Below are 26,609 nucleotides of genomic sequence, written 5' to 3'. Positions count from 1 at the left end.
ACCTCCACATGGTTACCAAGGAACGCAAAGTAAGCTATCACAGTGTCAGATGCAAGCAAGATCTAACAGCTTTAGAGCAGCTGTGAACATGCGTACAAGCATCTTGGGTGTCAGGATGATGCTATACTGGCAGAGGAATCGGTAAGGGACAGAGGCTTCCATTTCCTGCTGAGCTTTGTCAGGATCGAGGTCTGTAATGTTATACAGAGAGATTATGTAGTCTGCAAGGTGGTAATGTGCCTGTGCCTCTGTAGCACCTTACAAGCTGAGTCATTGCGTTAAAAAGTACAGGACACATTACGCATTGCAGGGAAAAGCATTTTGGAATTGTGCAAAACTTACGATAGGATGTTTAAGGGAGACACCACAAGCAGGGAAAGGGAGAGATAGAGGTGATTTGGGGAGAAAAAAATCTTGGGAAGACAGAAATAAGGGCCTAGAAGGGGCAGTCACATTTTAACAGTCTGCTGATCAGTAGCTTGTCTGGCCTTGCCCTGCACTTGATCAGCACAGTCTGTCCTGTCTTCTCATTTAAATCCATTTTAATTTTCCTGGATGTAAGGTTCTCTTCTGTGTACATGGAGGTCTGAGAGGGCAGCAACTGGAGCGGGACCATAGGATCACAGGAATGTCTGTGATGTTAGCAACTGGAGTGCTGGTATGCAAGTAAGTCAGTGTGTGATCACTCCTGAATATCAACCTGGGCTAGCAAAGTAGTTGGAGTGAGCAGGGATCCACATGTGCACATGTGTCCTTGAGAGTGAGGCAACTGTAGGAACTGGCTGTTGGGGGGCGCGAGGGTCCCAGCCATGTTGCAGAGAGACAGTAGGGACTAGGGTTGACTGAGAGATCAGATCTGTGTGTCTCTCTGTGTTTCTCTCTCTTTCAGCATCAGGCAGCTGAGAAACCAGGGACAGCTACTGCAGGGACTGAGTGTCTAGGCTCAGGTACTGGAGGCAGTTAAAGCCAATTCTTGACGTTATTCTTGTCAATTTACATCTATGCAGGGTAGGCCTCATTCTGATCCTCTAAAATCTGAGTTTTTCAATTCATCTCTCCTTTTTTTCTAGGCCTCCTTAGAGACGTGTTTCTGTGCTCTGCATTTGTAGTGATGGTATAGAGAGCGAGATACAAGTAGATAGAAAGTTTTGTTTTTTGTGCTTTTTACAGCCGTTTGTTCTCACTGTGTACAGGTACAGAGTAGTAGAAAACCAGTCCCATTGTGTCTGGAATGCTTAGCACCCCTTTTCTGTATCTGTTCTATAAAATAGATATCCATTCTACACCCAGTTAGAATCATAGAATGATAGAACAGTTAGTGTTGGAAAGGACCTTAAGATCATCAAGTTCCAACCCCCATGCCATGAGCAGGGACACATCACACTAAACCATGTCACCCAAGGCTCTGTCCACCCTGCCTTCAACAGCACCAGGGATGGAGCATTCACAACTTCCCTGGGCAACCCATTCCAGTGCCTCACCACCCTAACAGTAAAGAATTTCTTCCTTATATCCAATCTAAACTTCCCCTGTTTAAGTTTCAACCCGTTACCCCTTGTCCTATCACTACAGGCCCTAATGAAGAGTCCCTCCCCAGCATCCCTATAGGCACCCTTCAGATACTGGGAGGCTGCTATAAGGTCTCCACACAGCCTTCTCTTCTCCAGGCTGAACAGCCCCAACTTTCTCAGCCTGTCTTCATACGGGAGGTGCTCCTGTCCCCTGATCATCCTCGTGGCCCTCCTCTGGACTTCTTCTAACAGTACCATGTCCTTTTTATGTTGAGGACACCAGAACTGCTCAAAATACTCCCAAGTAAGGTCTGACAAGAGCAGAGTAGAGCAGCAGGATCACCTCCTTTGACCTGCTGGTCATGCTCGTTTTGATACAGCCCAGGATACGGTTGGCTTTCTGGCTGCAAACACACACTGCCAGCTCATGTAAAGTTTCTTGCTGACCAACACCCCGAAGTTGTTCTCCGCAGGGCTGCTCTGAATCTCTTCTCTGCCCAACCTGTAGCTGTGCCTGGGATTGCTCTGACCCAGGTGTAGGACCTTGCACTTGGCATGGTTAAACTTCATGAGGTTGGCATCAGCCCACCTCGCAAGCATGTCAAGGTCCCTCTGAATGGCATTCCTTCCCTCCAGCGTATCAACAGAACCACACAGCTTGGTGTCATTGGCAAACTTGCTGAGGGCACACTCAATCCCACTGTCCATGTCACCGACAAAGATGTTGAACAAGACCGGTCCCAACACCGATCCCTGAGGAACACCACTTGTTGCTGGTCTCCAGCAGGACATTGAGCCACTGACCATAACTCTTTGTGTGTAGCCATCCAGCCAGTTCTTTATCCCCCGAGTGGTCCACCTATCAAATTGATGTCTCTCCAATTTAGAGACAAGGGTGTCGTGTGGGACAGTGTCGAACGCTTTGCACAAGTCCAGGTAGATGACATCAACTGCTCTACCCCTGTCCATCAGTTCCGTAGCCCCATCATAGAAGGCCACCAAATTGGTCAGGCAGGATTTCCCTTAAATGCTGGCTGTCACCAAGCACCTTGCTCTTTTTCATGTGCTCTAGCATGCCTTCCAGGAGAATCTGCTCCAGGATTTTGCCAGGCACAGAGGTGAGACTGACTGGTCTGTAATTCCCCGGGTCATCCATTTTCCCCTTCTTGAAAATGGGGGTTATATTTCCCTTTTTCCAGTCATCAGGAACTTCATCTGACTGCCATGATTTTTCAAATGTAATGGACAGTGGCTTAGCAACTTGATCTGACAGCTCCTTCAGGACCCATGGGTGGATTTCATCAGGTCCCATGGACTTGTGAACACTTGCTGTAGTTGTTTACCCAGGAATCTCTGGACTGAGAGTGTCTGTAATGTATTGAATTAGGTAGACAGATGTGTGAATCCTAGTTAAGCAGTCTGAATGAGGAAAGGCAGTACTGACTTGTTTTTTTTTTCCTTCATGCTCCTGAGGAAAAGCCACTTCATAAAGAACTGTATGAAATATGTGCTACATACTGACATGTCTTGCAAACAGTAAGTCTGTGACAGTGTCCTTCAAAGATTGCTTGAGGGTTCTGTCACACCAAACCTCACCACTTCCACATGATTAATTACTGCCAAGTCCAGTCTTGAGCAAGAAGCAGTAATACATGTATGTATTTGTGTAAAGTGTGTCAAATATCTGGGCAGATATATATGCTTGTATGTAATACAGGTTTCAGTATATGGTAAGGCTTCATAACAAGATTTGAACAGTCCCTTACTAAAATGAGAATATTTTGCCTTATTGTGGGCTAATGATTTTTTAACATTTAGTGAAGTCTGGGGAGTGGTTCTCATTAGTGGGTGCTGCTTGCAGGAAGGAGAGATATACCTGCATCTGGCTTGGCCAGACATACTGGCTGTTTGAGGAGGTGAAAGCAGTGAACATTTGGGGGGAATGAGTATTGATATTTCCTCCTGAATAAGTTGAGGATCGGTAAGTCTCTTGATGAAGAGCAGGAATCAGGGTGGAAGTGAGAAGGACAAAACAAAAAAGGCTGTAGGTGTAAGAATTAATCCCAACAGATTCTAATGGAGGGAGAAAGCACACATTCTCTGGCTGAGGTCTTCTTTAGGTTTGCTTCCAGAGGATATGATGGAATTTGACAAGGACTGCATTCTGAGCTCCATGGTCAAGGCACTGGTTTGACACAACAGAACATAGTAAGTTTTTTGAATCTGATCTAAAGATAGGTAAATACAAACATAGTCATATTTTATTTCTGTCAGCCATTCTGCTATCTTCTATTTCTATTCAGAAGCTTCAAGTGAGAAATATAATGCCCTTGGCACCATTTCCTACCAGCAGATGGGTTCTACCATGGGGTGGTACGGATCTTAGGAGCTGTGAAAAATTAGATGGAGTGATTGGACCCTGAAGGAATGTAACGCTCCCTCTCACTCTTCCCTCCCCACCAAGTTTAATAAATCAGTGCACAAAAGCTCTTTGGAAAGCAACCAATTCAAAACAAAATTTCATTTGTGGTGTTATAATTATATGAATGTTAAGCAACACCTACAAAGAAGCAAACTGTGTGGTGGTGGAGCTGTTGTGTCCTTTCAGAAACATTAAATAGAGTTCAATAAAAAAGAGAGATAAAAAACCTTTGATAACAAGCCTAGTCTATAAACTTTCCACAGAAGTTTTCCAGGATTGTTTCAGAGTCATTTATGATGTCAAATTCTTCATTATCACCAGAAACTGTTCCTGCCATAGGTATAAAGTGCTATATCATGGTGGAAAAGCACACAGGAACCTCTGTTACACTCACTTGAGTAGGTGCACAGAACCAGAAAACCACTGAACATTGGAGACATGATTCTGCAATAGGTATTAGCCCATTTGGCCTGATATTTAATATGCCTTTGCTTTCTGAATGCTTTCTGAAGCTGTGTGCTAGTAAGAATATCACAACCTTTCGTTTCATGTAAGCAGGAGATACATAAGATCCATCACCCTTCCCAGGTATTCTGGCCCAAACCTGTCCTGGAGAACACAGTGAAGTATGTGCATGTTGGTTAGCATGACACCCCAGCAGGCACAGCTCCAGTGCTAGATTGTATAAACCTAAGTTTTATTGCTTTAATCTCTATAATTTTAATATAGCTTTATTTATAAAATGGATTTAATTCATGTAACCACTGTGTAGGAATGTTTTACAGGCATTGTTAATTCCTTATCCAGGATTACAAATATGCCCAAGAATAAAATGAAATTAGATGTTATGGTATTAATTTATGCATTTTTTTGAAAACATTAAAGTCATATAACCTATGTCTAATGATTTCATTTAATTATACAGTTCTACATTTTCGTCTTCAAAGAAATCTACAAACAATGACTAATTAATCCTTGCAGCAACCCTTTGAAATAGGTAGATAGACATAATTAATCCCATCTAACTGTTTCTGTTCCCAAGGCAAAACATTGAATCAATATGTAAGCCAAGATTAGAGCTCAGTCATACTCTGTGGTCATTTCACTAAATTAGCAGTTCCTGAGTTTCCTTAGATTGGCTCCCTCCTATCCTGATAGGATATATCTTGATAGTTTAGATAGGCATATGCCTTGGCCTGCACCAAGCCTTCAAATCTCTACCTTCAGCTTTTCTGCCAAAACGCTTCCCCTCCATCTCCCACTTGGAAATTGCTTCCACTTCACTCAGTCCACATGTGGAAGGTCTAACTTTTCCCCTCTAAAATACTGTATCTGGCTTTCATTTGCATATGCCTGTCACTGCCTGATGAGCTCTTTGCACCTGCAATCCTCCTCCCACAAGTTCCCTGTCCTCCACATGCCATTGCTCCCCCTCAGAGCCCTGCTTCAATGCTTGGTGTGTACATTGGTATCCCTCACGTGAATCACCCCTCTCTTTCCCTAGTCCCAGCTCCCCACAGCAGCCAGGAGGAAGCTCTTATGATGGGGCTGGTGTAAGCTGCTTTGTATGGTCTAGTTTCCCCACTCTTGTATGGTGAGCAAGGAGAAGACTGAAGGTAAGCTTTGCACCATTAAATAGCAGACACTGTTCTCACAGACCATGGCCCATACCAAGGTGTAGCCTGGGATCCACATGTCTGATACAGTAGGTGGAGATTCATGAAAGATTTTGCAGCACATTGTGAGTTACAAAAGCACTTTACAGGATAAAAGGTAGGCGTTGTTGTTTGGATAATGGGGAAGATTAAGGAAGTTTGTGAGCTTGGTTTGAGGAACCAAAGAGACACTGATGCTGTAACAAAGAATATTACTTGCATTGAAAATAGTTTAGAGATACATAGTCTGCAGTAAGGCAGTTCTGAACACCATAGTGAGCAGCAGGGATTGAAAAATGACAACAGTTGTCTGTGGCAGACTGTGATGAAGTCCTGATTTGGTAGAAGAAACTAATTCTGCATAACATGGAGTGATGGATGTGATACAAGAAAAGAGAGAAAAAAACAATGGAAAAATAGATGTCAAAGAACAGCACCAGAAACTGAGAAACAATACCAGAACCTGGACTTCCCACCATGGTGGTGTTTAGGATCTGATCAAATCTTACTTGGCTGTAGCTTTTCTTATCTTGTAGGAAGTAGAGTTTGTGTGATGTATCCTGTAGTTGTTGATAACAAAGTCACATTTATATTTGTGCTTTGATGCAACATGTCAAACCAGAAAAGGTATTTACTCTGACTATAGGGATTCTGTTCTCCAACAAATTAGTGAATGGACCAGGAATATTCCTGCAGGCAGCTGATCTGACTGCCCTCAGCTGACATGCCTCACTAGCTGACATGCCACACTTTCCTTGTACTTATCATTTCCCTTATAGAAAATATTATGTCTCTGTGTGACTGCAGGAGACAGTTGAAATGTGTATGTATTATCCTCAGATATAGTGAAATGTTGAAATTCTCCAGCAACATTTCACTATGTCTGAGGAGATACTACAAACACAGTGCACAGCTGCAAAAACTTTGGTTTATCTTGGCATCCCCAAAAGTGTAATTTTCTATGGGTGAGATTGCATAGCTATGTCTGCTGCTTTATTCCATTTTCTTTAGAAAAACATTTGATGCTCTGCCCCATACTTTTAGGCCCTCTCCAGCTGACTAAAACAGTGGATATCTTCTTAAAATAGATAGCCTGCTTCAACTATAAATTGATTGGTTTGACTAGATAGAAGTAAATGTGGTGCAGAAATTCAGATGGATGATCGTAATTGTCCTGCTTGGCTTTAGATCATTGGATTTGCCTGGGTACTAAGTCTTTCCATTCAGCATGATTTAAGAGAGTAAAATCCAGAGCTCTGTAAGATAAGAATTGTACATTCAACCAAATGGAGAATGGCTGAGTATAGACATATGGCAGATTCATTTTTTTAGGCTATTGATAATCTCAAAGAACATGTAGTAACAGAACAAATTAGCATGTTGGTGGAGGTTCCCTGGCCACCCACAGTGAATGATATTTTGGGGCATATAAATAGGAGTCAATTACAATAACACATCCCTTTCAATCTGAGTAATTTCTACTGAAATCCAAGATGACTACTGTCAAAAGGAGATGTGCAAAGGCACGGTGTTCTTTCTGCTTTAAAATAATTATATACCCCAAATACATGCAAGAAAAGGCAAAGCACTTAAGGACTCTCTTGGAAGAAGTAACTTGGTGGAAATATGAATGTCTGTCGGTTTCCGGACATAGTTTAAGTGTTAAATGACAGATAACCTAGGATCACCCAAACTACAAGGCAAAGCTTTGTTGTATGGTACTGACAATGAAAACCTGAATGTTGACAATTGAATTAAAGGATTTCATTCATAGCCACACTGAAGGTCTCTGTTCTGATATTTTCCCTTGCACTTACATATCTACAGATTTTTAACTTGCATAGAGGCAGTGTAGCAGTGAGGATTTGCTGCATAAAATCTCAAAGGAGGTTTTTTTTTTAGTCTAGGAATGTATTTTTTTACTCTCTTGAATTAAAAGCCTGAGGGCAGCTGATGAGCACAAGGCAGAAGCCTAGCTCTGCTGAAATGTTACCAGGTACTTCTCCTGTAGTGAACACAATCATCTTAAGGTGATAACTGTTAGGATACTCAGTGATCTTTGTCTCTCTCTCAGAGAGGGAAAAATGAAATGCCCTGTTTTCACTATGCAAATTTTGCAGGCTTTTTACTGCATTCAATGAACTGTTATATGTAGATGAACACTTCCCACCCATTCTCCACTGATCTGGCACACTGTAATCGCGTGTCCTATATTCCTGTGCTACGTAGTGGCTTTTTCTCCCACTATAGAAACACAGCCAACAAAACTGAAACAAAGGTCCCTAAAGGTTTCAGTTTGCTAAAGATTAAATCTGTCTCCTCCTCCTCTGAGGCCAGGAGACTTAAGAGACTTATTGGCGATGTCTTCGCAGCTTTAAACAAATCTGAAGACTAGTTGGTAAGCAAGAAGATCTGTTGTCCTTTCTGCCCTAGAGTTCAGACTATGCAAGACCTTTACTTTCTTTTTGTGTAGGCTTTCACCTTTAGAGCTATAGAATTCACATGGAGTTTTGAGCTCCATCTGATTGCAGCGATCAAGATTTTGTGGCTTACAATCATAGAATCATAGAATAGTTAGGGTTGGAAAGGACCTTAAGATCATCTAGTTCCAACCCCCTGTGCAGGGACACCTCACACTAAACCATATCACCCAAGGCTCTTTCCAACCTGGCCTTGAACACCACCAGGGATGGAGCATTCACAACCTCCCTGGGCAACCCATTCCAGTACCTCACCACCCTCACAGTAAAGAATTTCTTCCTTTTATCCTCTGCTGTTTAAGTTTTAACCCATTACCCCTTGTCCTATCACTACAGTCCGTCACCAGCATCCCTGTAGGCCCCCTTCAGATACTGGAAGGCTCCTATGAGGTCTCCACGCAGCCTTCTCTTCTCCAGGCCTAACAGCCCCAACTTTCTCAGCCTGTCTTCATATGGGAGGTGCTCCAGTCCCCTGATCATCCTTGTGGCCTAGGAAAAGATTTTTGGTTTATTTTGAATGATCAAAGAAAGCATGGCACAGCAAAATTTCTAGTGAAGTGATATATATCCTTACTGGTGCCAAACTTTGCACTCGTACCCTCAAAGCAAAGGGTGCTTGCCAAGAGTCAAGAGTGATTAAGTACCTTTAAGGACTTCAGGATTAGGCCCAAAGGAATGTTTAGAAAGATACTTTTCGTTATCTGGTAACTTTTTCAGAATGAACCTTTTTTTGCAACTATACAAATGAAAGTCTTATTAAAAAGTTACATCTTCTTATTACTTTAGAAAAGTTTGCAGACAGGCTTTTCCAGTAGCTGTTATCCTTATGATGAGAGACAATGTAGCTTCCTCCCAGATCATAATATTGATAACATGAATTGTCCTTATGAATTTTTCTAAGTATGGATATTGCAGACCTGATCATGAAATTTAGAAGTGAAGAGCTTTGGGACAAATATGGCCCCAGATCTGATATCTTTTCTTTTGCCAGGGAAGCAGTTTCTGTTCCCCATCATACAGTTTCTGCCCCAAATCTCTGTCAGATTTCTCAGTCAGCACCTTTGCAGATGAAGCGGATCAAAGCCCAGGATTCCTGGGAAGTTCTTCCATCTCCTGATTCCATCTTAAGGATTTATGTGGGCAACTGTATAGGAGAGCTCATCTAGTGAAAAGAAATCACCTCCTCTTGTACTGGGTTGAGTTTCAGCTAGATCAGCTCCCCAAGCCTCTGCCTGAATGTGCTAGTCCAGTGTAAAATCAGTTAGAAACATGTGATGAGTCTTAAGAGGGAGATTGAAGTCCTAGGATTTTTACCCTTAGATTTCAGTCTTTTCTGCCCAAGAACAACTTGTCTTTGTCTTGCCTTGACCCAGCCTCTTATTTTTACCCACAGAAAATGCAAGTAGGTACCAAAATATTTTGCAAGATAAGAAGCATAGAACATACTGTAGAAGTGTCATAAGAAATAGATGAGACCCATGCCGCATCCCTTTACTCTGCTATGAATTGGCTTCTGCACAGCACAACTAGAAGCGCTTTGAGAGTATTTGGCCTTCTTTCCCCTATGAGCACAAGAAGACCTCAGACTTCTTTACCATACTGAAAGTTTTGAATCAGCATTGTCACTCTGCTTCCTATAAACAAGTCAGAGAGACACCTGCAGAAAATCACAGGTAGCAATTCCCGAAGTCCTGATGGTTTTTTAACCTTGCTAAGAATCCTTGCAGAACTGGGTGATATTTATTGATCCAGCAAGTATGATATGGTGGTCCCTGTACAGGCAATAAAATGTGAGAATATTAGTATATTCTTATCAAGAGTGAAGGCCTCATCTTGCCTGCTGTGCTGGGCAAAATTAGAATAGTTAGGCATTTTTTATACATACTTGCTTCTCTAGCTGCAACACAAGTTAATTTGAATTTTTCATAAAATTCTCTAGTCCATCGGATTTTTATTCAGTGGTGACTTTGAAGAAATACCACTAGAGGGCAAAATGACAGCTGCAAGCCATTTGAATTTTGGGACTGCGGACCTGCAGATGTTGAGGCTGATGAAGAATTATCAACTGCAGTGGTGCTGAAATGAGCCTTAAATATCCATTCTCCTCCACAAACACTTAAAAATTCTCCCAGATTCCTTAAATATGAAAAATAAGCTAGTTAATGTAAGCTAGCAAACTATTAATAACTGTTCAATGCAATTAACAAAAATTATTTATATTGTTAATCAATTTTATAAAACAAGAAGATACAAGTATCACATCACATGTTCTTCTAAAATTGTTTGGAACTCCCCATATAAACAACAGATCTGACAAATTCTGTGATAGTTAAAAAAATATTTCAACATTTGTGCATATGTATACATGTACGTATGTCCATACCTAAACATGCACACGAATTTACCCCTACATTAATAATATAGTTGGAGAGCTGACCAAATGTGGATGAGCTGAATTTGTTTCCTAATACTGTTTTATTGTTCCCTAGAGCTTCAAAAACACTTTAAAAAATACTTAATGCAGTCCAAGAGCCAGAGGCTTTGAACTTGTCAGATGCCATAAACAAAGCCACAGTGGTCGTGGTCGGTACTTGAATGAGAGGCCTCAGAGGCAAGAAAGGAACTGTGGGATACATGTATTTTCTGCTTTTAATCCTGCTGCTATTTCTGTCTCCCACAGAAGTTCTTGTATTTCATTTTGTTCTCATCTTGAAACCTTTGTTTCCTTTTCTCCTTATATTTTAAAAAGAAAATGGTGTACAAACAGTGGGGGAATTCCTAAATTACAATCTCATTTTTTATTCTAAACATTACTTGCATAAGGCTTCAAAGAAAATAATAGGCAGTGTTTGAAATAAAGTCTTTAGCATTTGGCTCATTGTTTAAAGGGTACTGTGGGTAACATTCAAATCACCAAGTTACTGTGGCCTCAGCCTGGAACTGTTTCACTTCAGTTTTGTCCCACAAGTGCACATAGCTATGATAGCACTTTCTGTTGCATTTAGACAGTATTCTTTGCTTTACAAGTCCCTAAACACACTTCCATCAGACACACAGCATGTTGATACATTAAAGAGGTTTGCTTCTGCAAGGGCATTAAGCCCTGATAAAATAAGACTGTGTCAACAGAGTGAAGAGGAAAGGCCCAGTATGTTGGCTGTTGAAATCAACCTGAACAATCAATCCGAACAGTCAGTCCAGCTCATCGAGATTCCGTATTTGCCATGATTGTTCCTTGGGGTTATCCTGGGAACCAAGAAAATAGGGAGCCAATTCTTGGGCTTGAAGGAAAATCTCAGCTCAGCTTGCACCTCAGAGCAAGTTCAAGCATGTATTTTCTGAATCTAGGTCCTGGTGTACTCTCCCAGATCAGATCGATTTTACACAGATTACTGAAGATATTAATGGAGAGGAAATCTTGATTTCCAACAAAAGTTTTGGAGGCTTCATTCTGGTGGAATATGCTAAAGCTTTGAGCTCTTCTTGCATGGCAGGATAGGCCTGTCCCTACCCCAGAACTCTTCAAATCCCCAGCCTGGTGGGTAAAGCTCAAAATCCATAGACTTTTTTGCCTGATGAGTCTTTGGCAGCAGATCCTGTTGGCTGCAAACCCACTTGAGAGAGTTGTCCCTCCTCTGTATGACTTGGATCTCAGAAGAACTCCAGGACTGAGCCTTCAGGCTGGCTTCTGCATTGCACAAACATAGAGACACTATTTCCCAGAGAGGTTGCATGAGGCCCCATTCGTATCAAAGTGACATTCCCAGGGCCTGGGAAAACACAATGATGGGCTGATTAAGTGCAGATGAAAAGTCAGACACTTTCTTTTAGGACAAGGTAGGCTGTAGAGATGTTACTTGTCCTGTTTGTCTATTCTCTTGGTGTTGGTCCCTGAGCTAATCTGGCTGTGGGTAACAGTGGAGCCATCAGAGGCACTCATGAGAGAAGCAGGATTGAGCATCACGCTTGTGATCCAAGAGGAGGAAGGTGGAATCTCACTCAAGAGACTCCTGCTTGTGAAATCCTGAGAGACCCTCAGTTGCCGATGAAATCCCTCATGTGGCAATCACAGTGCCCATGAGATAATACTGGCATTCAAGACCAGGCAGCTCTTACAGCCTAGCACAAACCACAGATGAGCCCATTAGTCTTGGTAGACTTCTGCAGGACTGAGTCATTCATTTGATGGATAGTTGCAGAGGTTAGATTTTTCAAAGGAACCTGTAGTAGGCAGGGTACGACATAGTTACATGGTTTGACTCTGCAGCAGATTAACTTTTCTAAATAATTTTGGGAAAAGTATTTCTTTAGTTTCTGTGATTCTGAAGTATTATGTATAAAAGTTCCCATCACCACTGCTAGTCATGTACAGTTTAATAGCTATGTTCCCAGTACATTAGGTGGCTATATAGGATGGTAGTAACTAATGATGATCTTTATAACTCGTTGAGTAAAGTATAGGTAGTTGCATTTTTTAAAAAAAGGTTGAAGACCAGTACCTGTACACAGATTCATGCACACACATATTCTGTGAATGTTTTTCACTCATTTTTTTTGCAAATAATTATTATTTTGCAAATAATAGTTAATTCTTTTTTCTTTTGTTTCGGTTACTCCATTCATTCTGTTTCTGATGATCTAGCTATTGCTAAATAGGAGCAACACTGGAGTTCCTGACAACAGTGTACCAGGGACATGTGCTCAGGAGAGCTACCCAAGAAGATGATGGAGACAGGGAGATAATGAAACTCACAGGACATGTGCTTGTATTTCCAAACCTAAAATTTTGAGTTTCAGAGGAAATGTTTGTCTTTTAGTTTGTCATATTTAGAGAGAAATCAAATGGAGCATGAAAAGCAGACTTGAGAAAATTAACCAAACCCCTCATTTTCTGCAAAAAGATTGATTCGTTAGGAATATTTTCATCAAGGTCTTAAAAGCTTGATGATTGAATATAGTGCTCTTCTCTTAACTGTAAAAACAACTACGCATTCTTAGACATTTGCATATGTACTGAAAATATAGGTCAGGTTCCAGCAGAATTTAATCTTTATGCAAGATGTCAGTCCCTTGAATCCCACTGAAAGCTTTCCTCCCAGGCAGAGCCTAGGGGATCTGCTTCCAGCTCTTAATCTTCCTTTTGGCTAATCTCTCTGTTAGTTAATAAGGAGCTATTTACACTTCATTCACAAGATGCTATTGTCAATATTAAAAAATAGTTGATCATCAAATTCACCATATAAATCTGATATAAAGTGTACATTATCTTTTTGCTTGTTTCAATTGAGAAGCGTTTTGCATTATGTTCTTTACAGTTTCCTGTGCTAATGTTGTTCTTACAATTCCCTTCATAATATAAAATAGTTAATTATCAATCATTACAATCCTGCAATGGGTTTGGATAAAGTCTTTCATGCTTCCATTTATTAACCCTGTTGTCAGTGAATAAAAACCATGACTTGTTTCTCTTAGTTACTGTTGCTTTGGAAACTAGTTGCGTGTCTTGATTTGTAAATGACTGTTCTTTCAAAAAAAAAAAGAGTTAAAAGAATACGGGTGTTCTTTTTTCTTTCTTTCTTTCTCTTTCTGTCTATTATGATTAATATGCTATGTCTAAAAACCCTGTTTCAAATTGCTGGGTTACAGCTTCTGAGCCCTCTGAGTCAGCCTTCTGAAAGCTAATTAACTCATAATTCAATGTAGAGTCAGCATGTATCAGCAGAAACTTATAATCAGGGAGGAAGTGTGTAGCAACTAATGAAGTCTTGTTCCAAGGTCTTTACCAGCCTTCCTCAGTGACCTTAGCAAATCCCTGTGTAAATACTCTTACGCTTCTGTGACTGGTTTAACTAGAGATAGAAGCATTCTGAGCAAGGACTATTGCTGTACATAAGAATTACTTCAACAATGCAGCTGTCCTGACAGAATTCTTCAGGAGTGCTTCTTTTCACCTCTGAGTTGGTAACAGCTCCCTTGAGTTTTCCTAACATAACCAGTTTGGAAGGGTCCACTGTTACTTAAGGTCTTGCAAGTAAGAAGGTAAAAAACTTGGAAGGGTCTTTCAGATTCCATGGTAATACAGTCCCCACTATAAATTCTGAATGCAATATATTTGTGATTATTTAATTGTAGATTTTAAATGGCATTTTTGTTTGTTTTAAGATACATCTAACTTGTGAGAATGAATAAATTTACAAGGCTATTAATTAAGTCCATGTAATTTTTAAAAATTGCTGTTGTGAAACAGAAAATGTAGAACAGATACACATCCATCCCATAGCTTATCCTTTAAATACACCGTTAGAAACACACCTTTATCTAGCATCCAGTAATTGCCTCATTAACTCTAAAAAACTGGTAGGGTGCTTTGTGTCCTGTAGCATACTCAGATGTACTGAGTTATTTTTACATTGGAAGGCAGCAGGGAGTCTGATTTTAGTACTACCTGTTCACCACAGCACAAGATCTTTGGCATTCACCTAAAGAATGCTGTTTTATTGGAATTTTTGCCAGGGGTTGAAATACTTTTGAAAGTTACCAAGCTGACAGCTCTGGAGAATGTCATCCTATATTATCTGTTGGATGGGTACAATGCTGGCAGTGTCTGCTCAAGTTGCCTGGTATGGTTCCTTTGTCATCTACTCCAGGTGCATGTAAAGGGTCCACCCTTAAAAAGGAGAGAGGCAGACTTTGTGACTTCATACTGCAGGCATTCTAAATGCTAAAATCCTCTATGACACTCAAATCACCACATTTGTTTTTCTCCAAGTCCTGATTTATAACAGTTGAGCTGGTAACTAAGTCTGCTAAAATGAGAGAGTTTCTCCCTGCTTTTTGTATAGTCAATAGGCAGAGGTCAGGTCAAAGCACGAGCCTTGGGTTAGGTGCTGCAAATATCTAATGCCACTCCCCATCTAATTGCCAAAGGTTGGGTATCCCTGCAACAGACATAGCTCACCCCACCAGTCTCCCTGATGGGAGTAACACCCTGAAGTGCACTACTTTTTGGCATTCTTCTGAACTACCTGAAAGGAGGTTGTAGCAAGGTGTATGTCAGTCTCTTCTCCCAAGTGACAAGTGACAGGATGAGAAGAAATTGCCTGAAGTTGAAGGAAAGGTTTAGATTGGATATTAGGAAAACTTTCTTCACTGGAAGAGTTGTCAAGCATTGTAACAGGCTGCCCAGGGAAATGGCTGAGTCACCCTCCCTGGAGCTATTTAAAAGATATGTAGATGTGGCACTTGGGAACACGGTTTAGCCGAAGACTTGGCATTATTTAGTTAACAGTTGGACTTGATGATCTTAAAGGTCTTTTCCAACCTAAATGATTCTACGATTCTAAACCCGTAAGGCTCCAGTCCTATCCCCAGGAAACATCTGTACCAGAGAAGATATATATGAATAATGCTGGTCTTGAGATACACTTTTCCATTTCCAGCTCCCAAAACACCTTAGCAGAGGAATGCCTTGATATTATTTTAATATTCTGGAGCAAAGTATTTGCATTCCTCCAAGTATTGCCCAGGACACCGATATTAGTGAGTAGTACACCCTTGTATGATTGGTACATTTTAGTTCTACACAGGTATTCTAAATCTGTAATACAAGAGAAATCAAATTTAGAGCAAACAAAAGCATTCATTTTAAAAATGCCCAATGTAGATATTTGATAACAACTTACTGACTAAAGTTAAAAAACACTCCAACGTCAACTGATCCTAAACTTACATCTGAAACTCATTTAGCTGGCAAGCCATAGATACTAACAGGTACCTACTCCAAATAATCAGGGATGCAGAAATTTCACACAAATCTGCAAACAGGTTGTGTTTATGGGAGATGGGTTCTTAATGATGGACTGATGAAGGGTGAATGCGTTTCTGTTTGATCTTTTTCTTGTGATGCCCTGGAAGGAAGCAGGAAGGAAATGGGACTGGGGATTCTTTTGTGATTTGTACCTCCTTTGGGATTACTAATCCCAGATTTATTCAAGACTTCTTTTCCTTGCATGGATATGTTAATGACACTTTTATGGGCATTTCCTTTCTTGGCGGTAAACATGGCTTGTTTATCATGGCTTGTCTAAAGTGCTAGCAAATTTTTATTATAGTGAGAGGTAAAAAGCTTTCTTCACCCTGGCAATTTGAAGAATTCATCCTGAAGCCTTTCTATACAGGGCTCCTTGTATTTACTACAAACGTGTACAAACATGTGATTAGTGCTGCATCTCCTTACTGGCTCTCTCTTGGGACTAGAGGGTTTGGTTATCAGTTTGGGATGGCTAATTCCAAAACCTTGTCCTTAAATGATACAGTGATACTACTACATTTGCATACAAATGCTTATTCCCTCCCCAGGAAATAGCCCATTCACTGCCTACAACAACTCTTTGATAATTAGCTTTAACTTTCTTAAGAACTCCTTCCAATTTACTACTGCGAGATAACCAAGATTATGAATCAAGCTTTTAGAAGGCTGAGCCATTAGATTGCAGCACGTGACAGGTAAGCATGAGAGCTGAAGACATAGCATAAAGTTGCAAGAGTCATAGTTACTTTTCCTTCCCCAGATAATTTCTGTTTAGAATCTATATACCCACGTATTTCACAGAAAATATTTTGTTAGTCTTTGAACTGCAAACTCCTCAGGTCTCCAGAGCAACATACATTTGATGCGCGGACAGACTCCACAACTAGTTAAAGTTGTAAAGTAGGTATGCTTTTATTCAGGGTTGAGGTGCATGGGGTTCGTTCCTCCAAAGCATGCACACCTCAGGGGTGTTCTCCCTTTACATTTATTCTCTTAAGGTATACATAGAAATGAGGTTGCTCAATCCGCCTATACATATTTTTTATCTATCCCCGCTTCGTATTATAATGAGCCGGAAGGTCCTTTGCACCTGCGCAGTGCCCCTTCTGGTCATGGGCAGGGGTTTCAGGATGAAGTAAATGAGTCTTCCTCTTCTTAAACTTTACACCTTTTAACCTTCAGACATGGCCTTAGGGTTTGGTCAGCGCTCAGTCTGCTTCTCCCCTGCTTCTCAGTAGGACCAAACACCTATGCTTTTGTCATGATTTTAGGGCTTGGTCGTCCAGTCTGCCTCTCCCCGGCTTATCAGCAGGACCAATCATCTGCTTTTGCCAGTAGAAGTAGCATCTGCTTCTCCCCCTCCAGCAGTAATCAATGCCTTGGCAAGATGGCAATGGCAGGTACTTAGAACAGACAATACTTTTGTTTAAGCAAAGGAATTCCTTTAACCCCCTTGTACAATTTCTCTGTATTACCCCCCTGTACATTGGTTACCCGTGTATCACATTAAAGGATGAAACTCAGTGTTCTTGGGAAAGCTGAAATCTGCAGTATTTTAATGATTTTCTTTCCTAAAAATATATCCCTTGATGTATTGTGAATCAGGTATCTCAGTTCCACTTACTGCACTAATAAAAAAATAAAAATATAGAATACTTTCCAAATGTATTAGAGACTTTTTCAACGGTACAACAGAGTTAACAGTATTAAGTTATTCTTTTATAAGCATTAGCTATAGAAACTTTGAAATTATTAAAAAAGTTCAGTATAATATTCCAAGACAAGGTAATGAACAGCATGCTGAGGATAAGAATTTCTTGACCTTATCCACATTTAAGGCCCCTTTTCATCTCAGTCAGCTTTGCAGAATAGTCATGGGTGTTTTGTATAAATTATCTCTTTTTTTGTTCATCTTCCATGAATTAGCACTTACTGTTCTAGACATAAATTCTGATTTCCTCAGAAGAAATGTAATTATAATGTGTTTGGAAACATTGGTACATTATGCTTAATGCTACACATGAAACATGCCTGGATGCACCTCATCTGGTGACCCATGAAGCTACACATGAAAAGATTTTGCATGCTGATGTTGAGAGAGCTGTCGCATGTTGAACATCAGATAAAAGAAAAGATTGTGTAGGCCCCAAATATTTTTTATCAAATGACAGGGGGTGAAGTATATCTCTGAGATTTTCTCCTGTGCTCTGTGTTTGACCAGAAGCAAACTGGGTAGCAAAAGTTGCTGAGCAACACAGAATCTTAAGGGAAAAGCCCGAATGCTGAGAAGAGGAAGCAGAGAAACCTTCATTTCCAGCATATTCTGCAGCTTGTAAAAAATGCAATCAGGCTTTTCTTTTTTTTTTTTTGCTGTGGATAAAAGATTGTAGAGAAATGTCTACTCTGGTTATTCTTTGCCTCTTAATGATGCACCAAGACTACTTAATTGCACCAGCTGCCTAAAAACATTCTGCCTTCCCAGCACTACGTAAGTATCAGTACTCTCCCTGAAACAAAGGGCGTAACACTTTTAGAAAATATTAACTTTTCACATAACTTTTTATTATCGCTAGCTAGACGTGAAAAAAAACCAACCCAAAGCCACATCTGTGGAAAGAGTCATGATCTCTGTTAAGATTCCTATCACAAAACTGTGCATTTATGTAATGACTAAAGTCAATTGCTGTCTCACAGGATCATAATCAGAGGCACAGACAGGACAGCTTTCCAAAACAGCATCATTCTTTTGAAATTGTAAATAAAGAGTTAAGCAAACAATGTGCAAATAAATAAAAAGGATAATTAATTTGCATATCTGATGGAGCATAATATTTTTTTTCCAAGTATTAGGTAATGAGACTCAACTCCCAGTGACTGGAAACCAAGACAAGACGAATGACTGAGACCAGAACCCTAGAGATACCCAGATTTTCTCAGGCTAGGTCGTTTGGGATTTTGTGTGTGGTTGTTTTTCTTGGTTTGTTTTTGGTTTGTTTTTTTTTAATTTCCTGACATTTAATCCCAACTTCCAGCTTTACCTCCTGGAACATATTTTGTGCTACTAGGTTGCAACATTTTTGCTTCAAATTAAAATGTACTTCTTTAACATAAAATCTGTTTTAACAGAGTTTTGTTTGTAGTGATGTATTTTTCTCAGGTTTAATCATACCACATTTAGTTTGGTGTTTTGAAATATGATTCATATCACCTTTGTACAGTTAATATAAGGCAGTTTGGTAGTTCATCAACAATTAGAAAACAGAAGGCCATAGGCCTATATTAAACAAGTGAGTGATGCAAGTGTAAAGAAATGTCACCATAGCAACTCGGCTTGCATACAGGATGCTGTATTTAACCCTGGGGAGCTCTTAAAGCTCTTCATTCCTGAAATAGCTGAACACTATGTGGTAACGGGGATGTGCCTTCAGTGGTATAGCTGTAGATTTGTCTTAGAAGTGCAAATGCTTTGGCCCAATATAACTTCTAACTAAGAAACCAATAGTGTATGAGCATTTGAACTGACGTACCTCACAGAAGTCATGACTCGCTATTGTGAATGCGTGACACTGCTTGCTCTTTTTGGAAGTGGGAGGGAGCTATCTGTAGAGCTTATTGCATTAAGACAGAAGCATCTTACCAGGAAAGTATCTCCAGGAATCATTGTTTTATTCTGTTTTCCTCTTGCTAGTCCATACACCCCCTTCTCTCTGCACAGTTACTATGAGCTTTGTCAGGAAAAAGAAGAAAACCACATATGCTTTTGTGTTTGTCTTGTAGGTTTGAATTTTCCAGCTCCTAGTAAACTAGCCATGTGGATGATATTAATTAGAAATGTGAATCTATATGCCCTCAAGTCAGATAGAAGTCATGTGAATTTGCCTCACTGGAGGGTCATGCTGCTAGTAAAATAGCCCTAGGCTGCCAATTTTTGCTAAAGCAAACATTTCAACAACCTTTGGTAAGGAAACTTTGGAGTTATCAAGGCATAAGGTCATAAGATCAAAATGAATTTTTATAAGCAAAAAGCAGTGGTAGGTTTGAATACTGTGTGGTTACTACCACCCCCCAGAGGTCAGGCTAGCGCTTCACCATTCCCATTTAGTTTAAGATTGACTTAAGATAAAATACCTAGGACAGGAGGAGTCCAGGTTCACTTGTTACCTAGCTGCCTTTCAGGGTGCCTAAATCACATATCATCATGGGTTTTGCAAAATCTGCCTTTAGGTGTCTACAAGCCCTTTGGCACCTCAGTTTCCAGTGGTAACATGCACCAAGTTCTTACTTTTCTGCAGAAACAATTGATAATCAATTACCAGTTGTCCATCTCGTACCTACTCTCTGACAAGACTTGCACATGAAGCCTTCCCATCTGTATGCCACATGTAGGAGAGGAGCGGTGATGTCTCTATATAAAATGATTCTGGGGAGAATCACTCATTTGGGACAAGGAAATGTGAAGGTCTGCCAATAGAAGAGGCACATTTACGGATGCTTAAATTTTAAGAGAAGATTTAACAGAAAAGCCCCATTTACCCTATTAAGGAAATTACTAGTCAGGTTTTCCAATAATGAGAAAGCTATGCTTTCATAACAATTCATGTTCATAACACAAGAGAAAAAGAAGAGGCACTATTACAGAATTATAGCTGACGAAGTATGTATTTCAACTGTATAACTAAGAGGAATGTATAGAGGTGGTTGTGTTAAATGCTGTTTTTTCCACACCATGCTATTGCACTGCTGTTCAGGAACATGTCTTTGTACCTGTCTGAACAGATAATTTTAAACTCTGCATTATAATTAAGTGGGTTTTACATAATTTTACAACCAGAAACTGTGATGTAAAAGCAGAAAAATAGTGAAAACCAATCTGCTAAATAAGGGAGCAAATGGAAGGGTGAATAGTTTTAGAATTTCTGCCAAGTATCAAAATCAGGTTACAAGACTAGCTGAAAGTATTTTGGCCAGTCCATCAGCTTCCAAGCCAGGAGTCTGTAAAAGCTGTGGGCTCATTTAAGAGTCAGGTCCTGTGCCTAGTGAAGTTAGAAGCCAGAGATTCCCCCAACTTAAGCAGGGAAGAAGGGTAAACCTCTTGTAGGAGGGATAAATGTTGAAAGTTCCTAGCTTCAAGACAAATATGTTTTGGTCTAACTCTTCAGCAAGGTAGAATCCTGTTGCCTGCTGCTCCACCCTGCTGCTCCAGTGACAAACTTCCCAATAGGTGGCTGTGATTAGAGAATACCTTGTAATGGGGCCAGAGTCACCCATCTGCTAGTCTGACCTCCCTGCTGGGACATGGGCTTCTTGACTAATTCAAAAACCTAAGGCACAGTGGAAAGACTGTTGAGGCATATCCAGTCACTGACTGTGACTCATGCTGTTCATGTTACTCATCCATGTGGGCACTAATGAAGTGATTGTGAGGTTCTGGGAACACAGGGGCCAGAATCCAGGTCACAAGTGGTGCTTGCCAATACTCCCATTTGACTGCAGAGGCCTACCCTGGGTCAAATGAGTCATGAATTTGAACTGAGATCTTCACTAATAGTGATGGCATTGAGCTTCAGCTTCCTTAAAAATAACATGATGCTTTTTAAAGGTGGAATGGTGGGAAGAGGGAGGCTGTACAGGGAAACTGTCTGATACCGGTGCTCAAACTCTGGGAGAAAGACTTTGATCTAGGGTTAAAGAAAATGTGCACTCAGTCTCCAGAGGAGTCAATTACAGAGTTTCAAGTGCTGTTTGTTATGTGCCATTCACAGTATTGCAGAGACTGGCAAAATGGTTAATCTAATCCTCAGACTGACCTTCCAGATTTGTCAGTAGAAGACTTGAGGCTATTTAATTTTTTTGTTTTAAAAAGTTAAAACTACTTGCAAAACACTGTCTGAGTTCGAGAAAAGATGTATAAAATAAACATCATTCTTTCATAGATTCATAGAATCACAGAATAGTTGTGGCTGGAAGAGATCTCAGGAGGCCTCTAGTCCAAGCTCCCTGCTCAAGAAGGGTGAGCTACAGCAGGTTGCTCAGGACTGCATCCATTCAGTTGCCAAGATGGAAACTCCATAACCTTTCTGGGAAGCTTGTTGTTGTGTTTGGCCACCCTCACAAAGAAAAAAAAAAAACAACAGTTTTCTCTTATGTTTAAATGTAATTTCCTATATCTGGTGCTGCTTAGCCCATCACTAGATACCATTTAGAAAAGACCGGCTCCATCTTCTTTACTCCTTTCCATTGCATAACTTTCCTGGAAAGGTGGTTGTTGGGAAAAGGGGTCATAGACTATAATGCTAAGAGCCGTCTCATTTCCCTAGGTAAAAGCTAGGCACTATGTCGTGGTTTAAGCCCAGCTGGTAACTCAGAACCACACAGACACTCTCTCACTACCCCCCTTTTCCTCCCCCTGCTCCTGGAGGGATGGAGAGGCGAATCGAAAGAATGCAACTCCCACGGGTTAAGATAAGAACAGTCCAGTAACTAAGGTATAACACAAACCACTACTTCTACCACCAATAATAATAAGGAAAATAACAAGGGAAGAGAATACAAGCACTCACCACCCACTGACCTATATCCAGCCCAATCCGAGCAGTGATCTAACCCTTCCGGGTAACTGACCCCAGTTTATATACTGGGCATGACCTGCTGTGGTATGGAATATCTCTTTGGCTAGTTTGGATCAGGTGTCCTGTCTCTGCTTCCTCCCAGCTTCCCCTCCTCCCTGGCAGAGCATGAGACTCAGAAAGTCCTTGGTCACAGTAAACAATACTGAGCAACAACTAAAAACATCGGTGTTATCAGCATTGGTCCCAGGCTTAAAGTCAAAAACACAGCACTGCACCAGCTACTGAGGAGAAAAATGACTGCTACTGCTGAACCCAGGACATACTACCACAGCCACTGTGGTGGTTTACCCAAATCCAAGCAAAGTGCTGAACCCCCTGCTCTTCATGTCATTGTTATTGAGTGACTGCCAAGAATAACTTTCAGTGATTCACATTAAGCTGGGGAGGCATCTCATGTGGAGTACCATATCTTTTAAGTATCTTTATTAACAATTGAACAATGACATTTAATTAATAAGTTTAGAAAATCTACAGGCAATATGAAAGGAGAAGTCACTTCTACTTTGGTGACAGGATCAGAAGTGGAAATTAAATAAGTCTGAAAAGTCAGTCATCATCTGAAATTAAAAGCAGATGAAATTCAACAGACAAATCAGATAGAAAAATGTAACAGGAGTAACTTTGCACAGAAGGATCTGGGGGTTGTAGTGAATCACAAACTGGCTATGAGTAATAACACGATATTGTTACAAAACCAGAAAGTCTTGGTCAAAGATGCATTCATAGGTATGTTGTACTCAACCCTTGGGAAGTAATTATTCTCTTCTACTTGGGAGTCAGCTGGATCTCAGACCACTGTGTCCACTTTTAGACAACACATTTAAAAAGATGACATGAAGAAAATCCAGAGGAGGGTGCAAAGAATGTTAAATGTTTTAGAAAACACAATCCGTAAAGAAAGGTAGCTCCATTCCTTTAGGCTAGGAAAGCGAAAATTAAAAGGGGATAACTCTTCTAGTATGTAAAGAGATCATTATTAAAAGAATAATGATCAGGGTTTTTTTAAGACCAATGAGGAAGGAAAAAAAATTATTTCAAATAAATGCTGCCTACTCAAAATTGCACTATTAGTGCAATCTTTTGAAGTACTTTGGCTGTTGAAGTACTGGAGTAGCTCTCAAGAATATATCTGAATGTCTTTTATTGGATGTGTTTAATACCAGTACCTGTTGGGGACAGTGCAGGGGCAGAACAGGGCAGCCTCCTATTGTCCTTCCCAGACCTTCCCAGTCCTTCCCTTCTGTGTCTCTGTGGTATTAAGACAATGAGTCTCAAAGTGAATAAAGTGCATCCTTTTTCATAGCGTAGAAAAATTCTGGTTCCTGTACAGAACACATGGGAGAGGGAAAGATTCATGTTTAACAGTCTCCAGGTGGGGTAAAGATCTGTAAGCAGGAACAAAAGGGGTATTTCCTAGTGTGTAGACGTGGTTTATAAAATCTACTAATGCTTTGCCGAAGGCAATCCTAGAGGGGTCCTGAGGTAGACTAGGTTACTGCCAGCAAACCAAGAGCTTGGGATGATCTCTGTCCTCCAGTGTAATATTTTCTCTGTGTGTTTTCTTAAATATTTCTTACTAGAGATGTTTTCTCACTGGGTACTAGAAATTTTTCTTTTGGAATATGAAAGCATTCCAAGCCCCAGATATTTTTTCTCAAGTGTCCTGAAAAAATAAAAGCTAAATTCTTCCTACACAGCACCTAGGTCATCAGCCAGCCAGCATGAATCAGCATGTAACCATTAGCTAGAAGGTGCACTTCATGACGAATGGCATAAAAATTCCATAGGTACATTAAAGGTATCAAATCAGTGAATCTAGCAATGTTTCTTAGAGAGATAGAAACCCTACTCTAATTTACTAGTCTGCAGTGTAAAGAACAGGTTACTAATATGGTGTGTTCAGTCTTTATTAGTTAAAAATATAGAGCAAAGCCCACGTGTAGGCAGTGTCTGCTGCTGCTCTGCCACATAAAATGAAGCTGAAGTGCGAAAACAGCTATATACGTGCAAATAGAAGCAAACCTGCTGGATTTTGGCAGCCAGAAGACCTGAAAGAGCTTTGACTAAACTCAAAACGCACAGGCATCCCTGGTATTTCTTAGTTAAAAACCTCGCTCTCTTTCCAATTCAGTGAGCCACACTTAGAGCAGGCAGATTCTTCTCCTTGAGTTGTCACTGGTCTCAGTCAGTGTGAACTGACCACTCATTCTTGTGGATGTTGTGGGGTTCCCCACTAGAACTAAAATCATATAATCATATAATGTTTTCCTTATTTTTAAAGTATAATTTCAAATGGTCTAGATAATAAATATTACCTAATGCATTATTTAGATAATGCATATTATCTGTTCATTAGCCAGATACTAAATCTAAATAATGCACAGAGATCCCTTAAAGTTTTTTTGTTGCTACACCTTTAAACAGTATTGTTCCCTGTTGTTAAATTCTATAGATTTTGTCCATTAAAGAAGCCATGCCCAAATACCCTTCTCCATAGCAAGGTCATTTGAGGGCAATACACAGAATTTTTTTCGTTACCTGTACAGTCTAACTTTGTTAACATCTCTCTAAATAATTTCACAATAAAATTTGTGGGACAGATTAATTCCCCAGGAAAGCCGGTAGAAGTCAATATAAACAGACTGAAATGATCATCCACTACACAACTGGAAAGTTTGATCTAATAGTAGTGCATCAGAGAGTGAAAATAAAAAGTTACAATACAATGAAAGATGCTGTCACTGTCCGATAAAACCTGTATTAAAAATGCTAGTGTCCTTTCAAAACCAATTAATTCCAATAATTACACAGTCATTAATGCAACAGTCTAAAGGGAAAATTATCTCATAGAAAAGTTCATGTGAACAGTTATTCAATCTGCTTCTTAGTATATCTAGATAAGGGCTTTTTGCTGGATTTAAGACAATCTATTATCAGATTTTTGCAGTCATTCTACTTAATTACTTCTCTACCAGGATCATTTTTATTCCTAGATCAATATATAAGGCTAGTTTAGAGGGAGAAATTTTATTCTTGCAGCTGTAGGTGAGTCATTCTCATCATTCTGTGAGTGATTTCACGCTGTGATTTCCTCACATTATCGAGCATTAAATAGAAAACTATTAATTTCCAGGTAGCCTCTTCAGTACTGCGTCTGAGGGCTTCTGCCACAATCAGATTTAAGCATTCAAATTCTGTCTTACCACCAGTGTGAGCACCTTATTCCCAAACACAGATCATCAACACCCTCGCTGTGCTGCGCTTAGCCAGATGTGCTCTCATATTCCAAAAGAATATGTTCCTCTCACCCACTTTCTCTGCTGAGCACCTAAACAACCCTGTTATAGACACATTTTTGCACTTTCATTCTCTCAGGAGCCCAATGAATATTCATTCCATGCAAAGTGGAACAGTTTGAAGAGAAGTAATGGGGTGCCTCACCCTTGTGCCTTAAAATAGCTGACCTTTTATGATCAGGATGCTCACCTCAAGGTGGGAGATGTTGGTCAGATTCCCTCAGGCATCAAAGGGAGTTTAATCCAAGCTTCCCACAGTCTTGCTGGGATAGGTAGGTTCGATGATACAAGCTTGTTCCTTGCTGTCTGCAGGTAACTGTTGATACCTTAAATAATATTGGTCATTTATGAAAAATCAGTGTGATTGACTCTGTGATGCTCAGCTGGGCTTCCTTTCAGTGGAAACCAGGGTACCCAGAGCTGAGCTCCCAGCCTTGCCTGAGGAGGATAGGGGTAAATACTCAGACCCAGAAATGGGAACGTAGTCCTTGCAGTGTTGCCACAACTATTTTCATTTACAAATACCTACAAATAGTTTAGCCTGGAATGTTTGCTTATTCCTCTTGCTTTCTTCAACAATCCTTGTTTGTTTGCTTGTGTATATAAAACTATATATGTAAGTGGTGGGAGAAGGGGTTCATTTTTTGCACTTGCTTTATACAAAACATTTTGGTGTCTTCAGACTCCAGTTCAGAGTTCCGGATCATATGCTATGATAGGTGACCAAAAAGTTATCTGTTTTATTACCAAAATCTCTGCAGATTTGCTCTGATTCACAAATGCTAGTGAACTTGTCTTCACAGAGT

Source organism: Melopsittacus undulatus, chromosome 5 (genome assembly GCF_012275295.1).
Source record: "Melopsittacus undulatus isolate bMelUnd1 chromosome 5, bMelUnd1.mat.Z, whole genome shotgun sequence".
NCBI classification, from domain to species: domain Eukaryota; kingdom Metazoa; phylum Chordata; class Aves; order Psittaciformes; family Psittaculidae; genus Melopsittacus; species Melopsittacus undulatus.
This window is presented reverse-complemented; position numbering follows the sequence as displayed.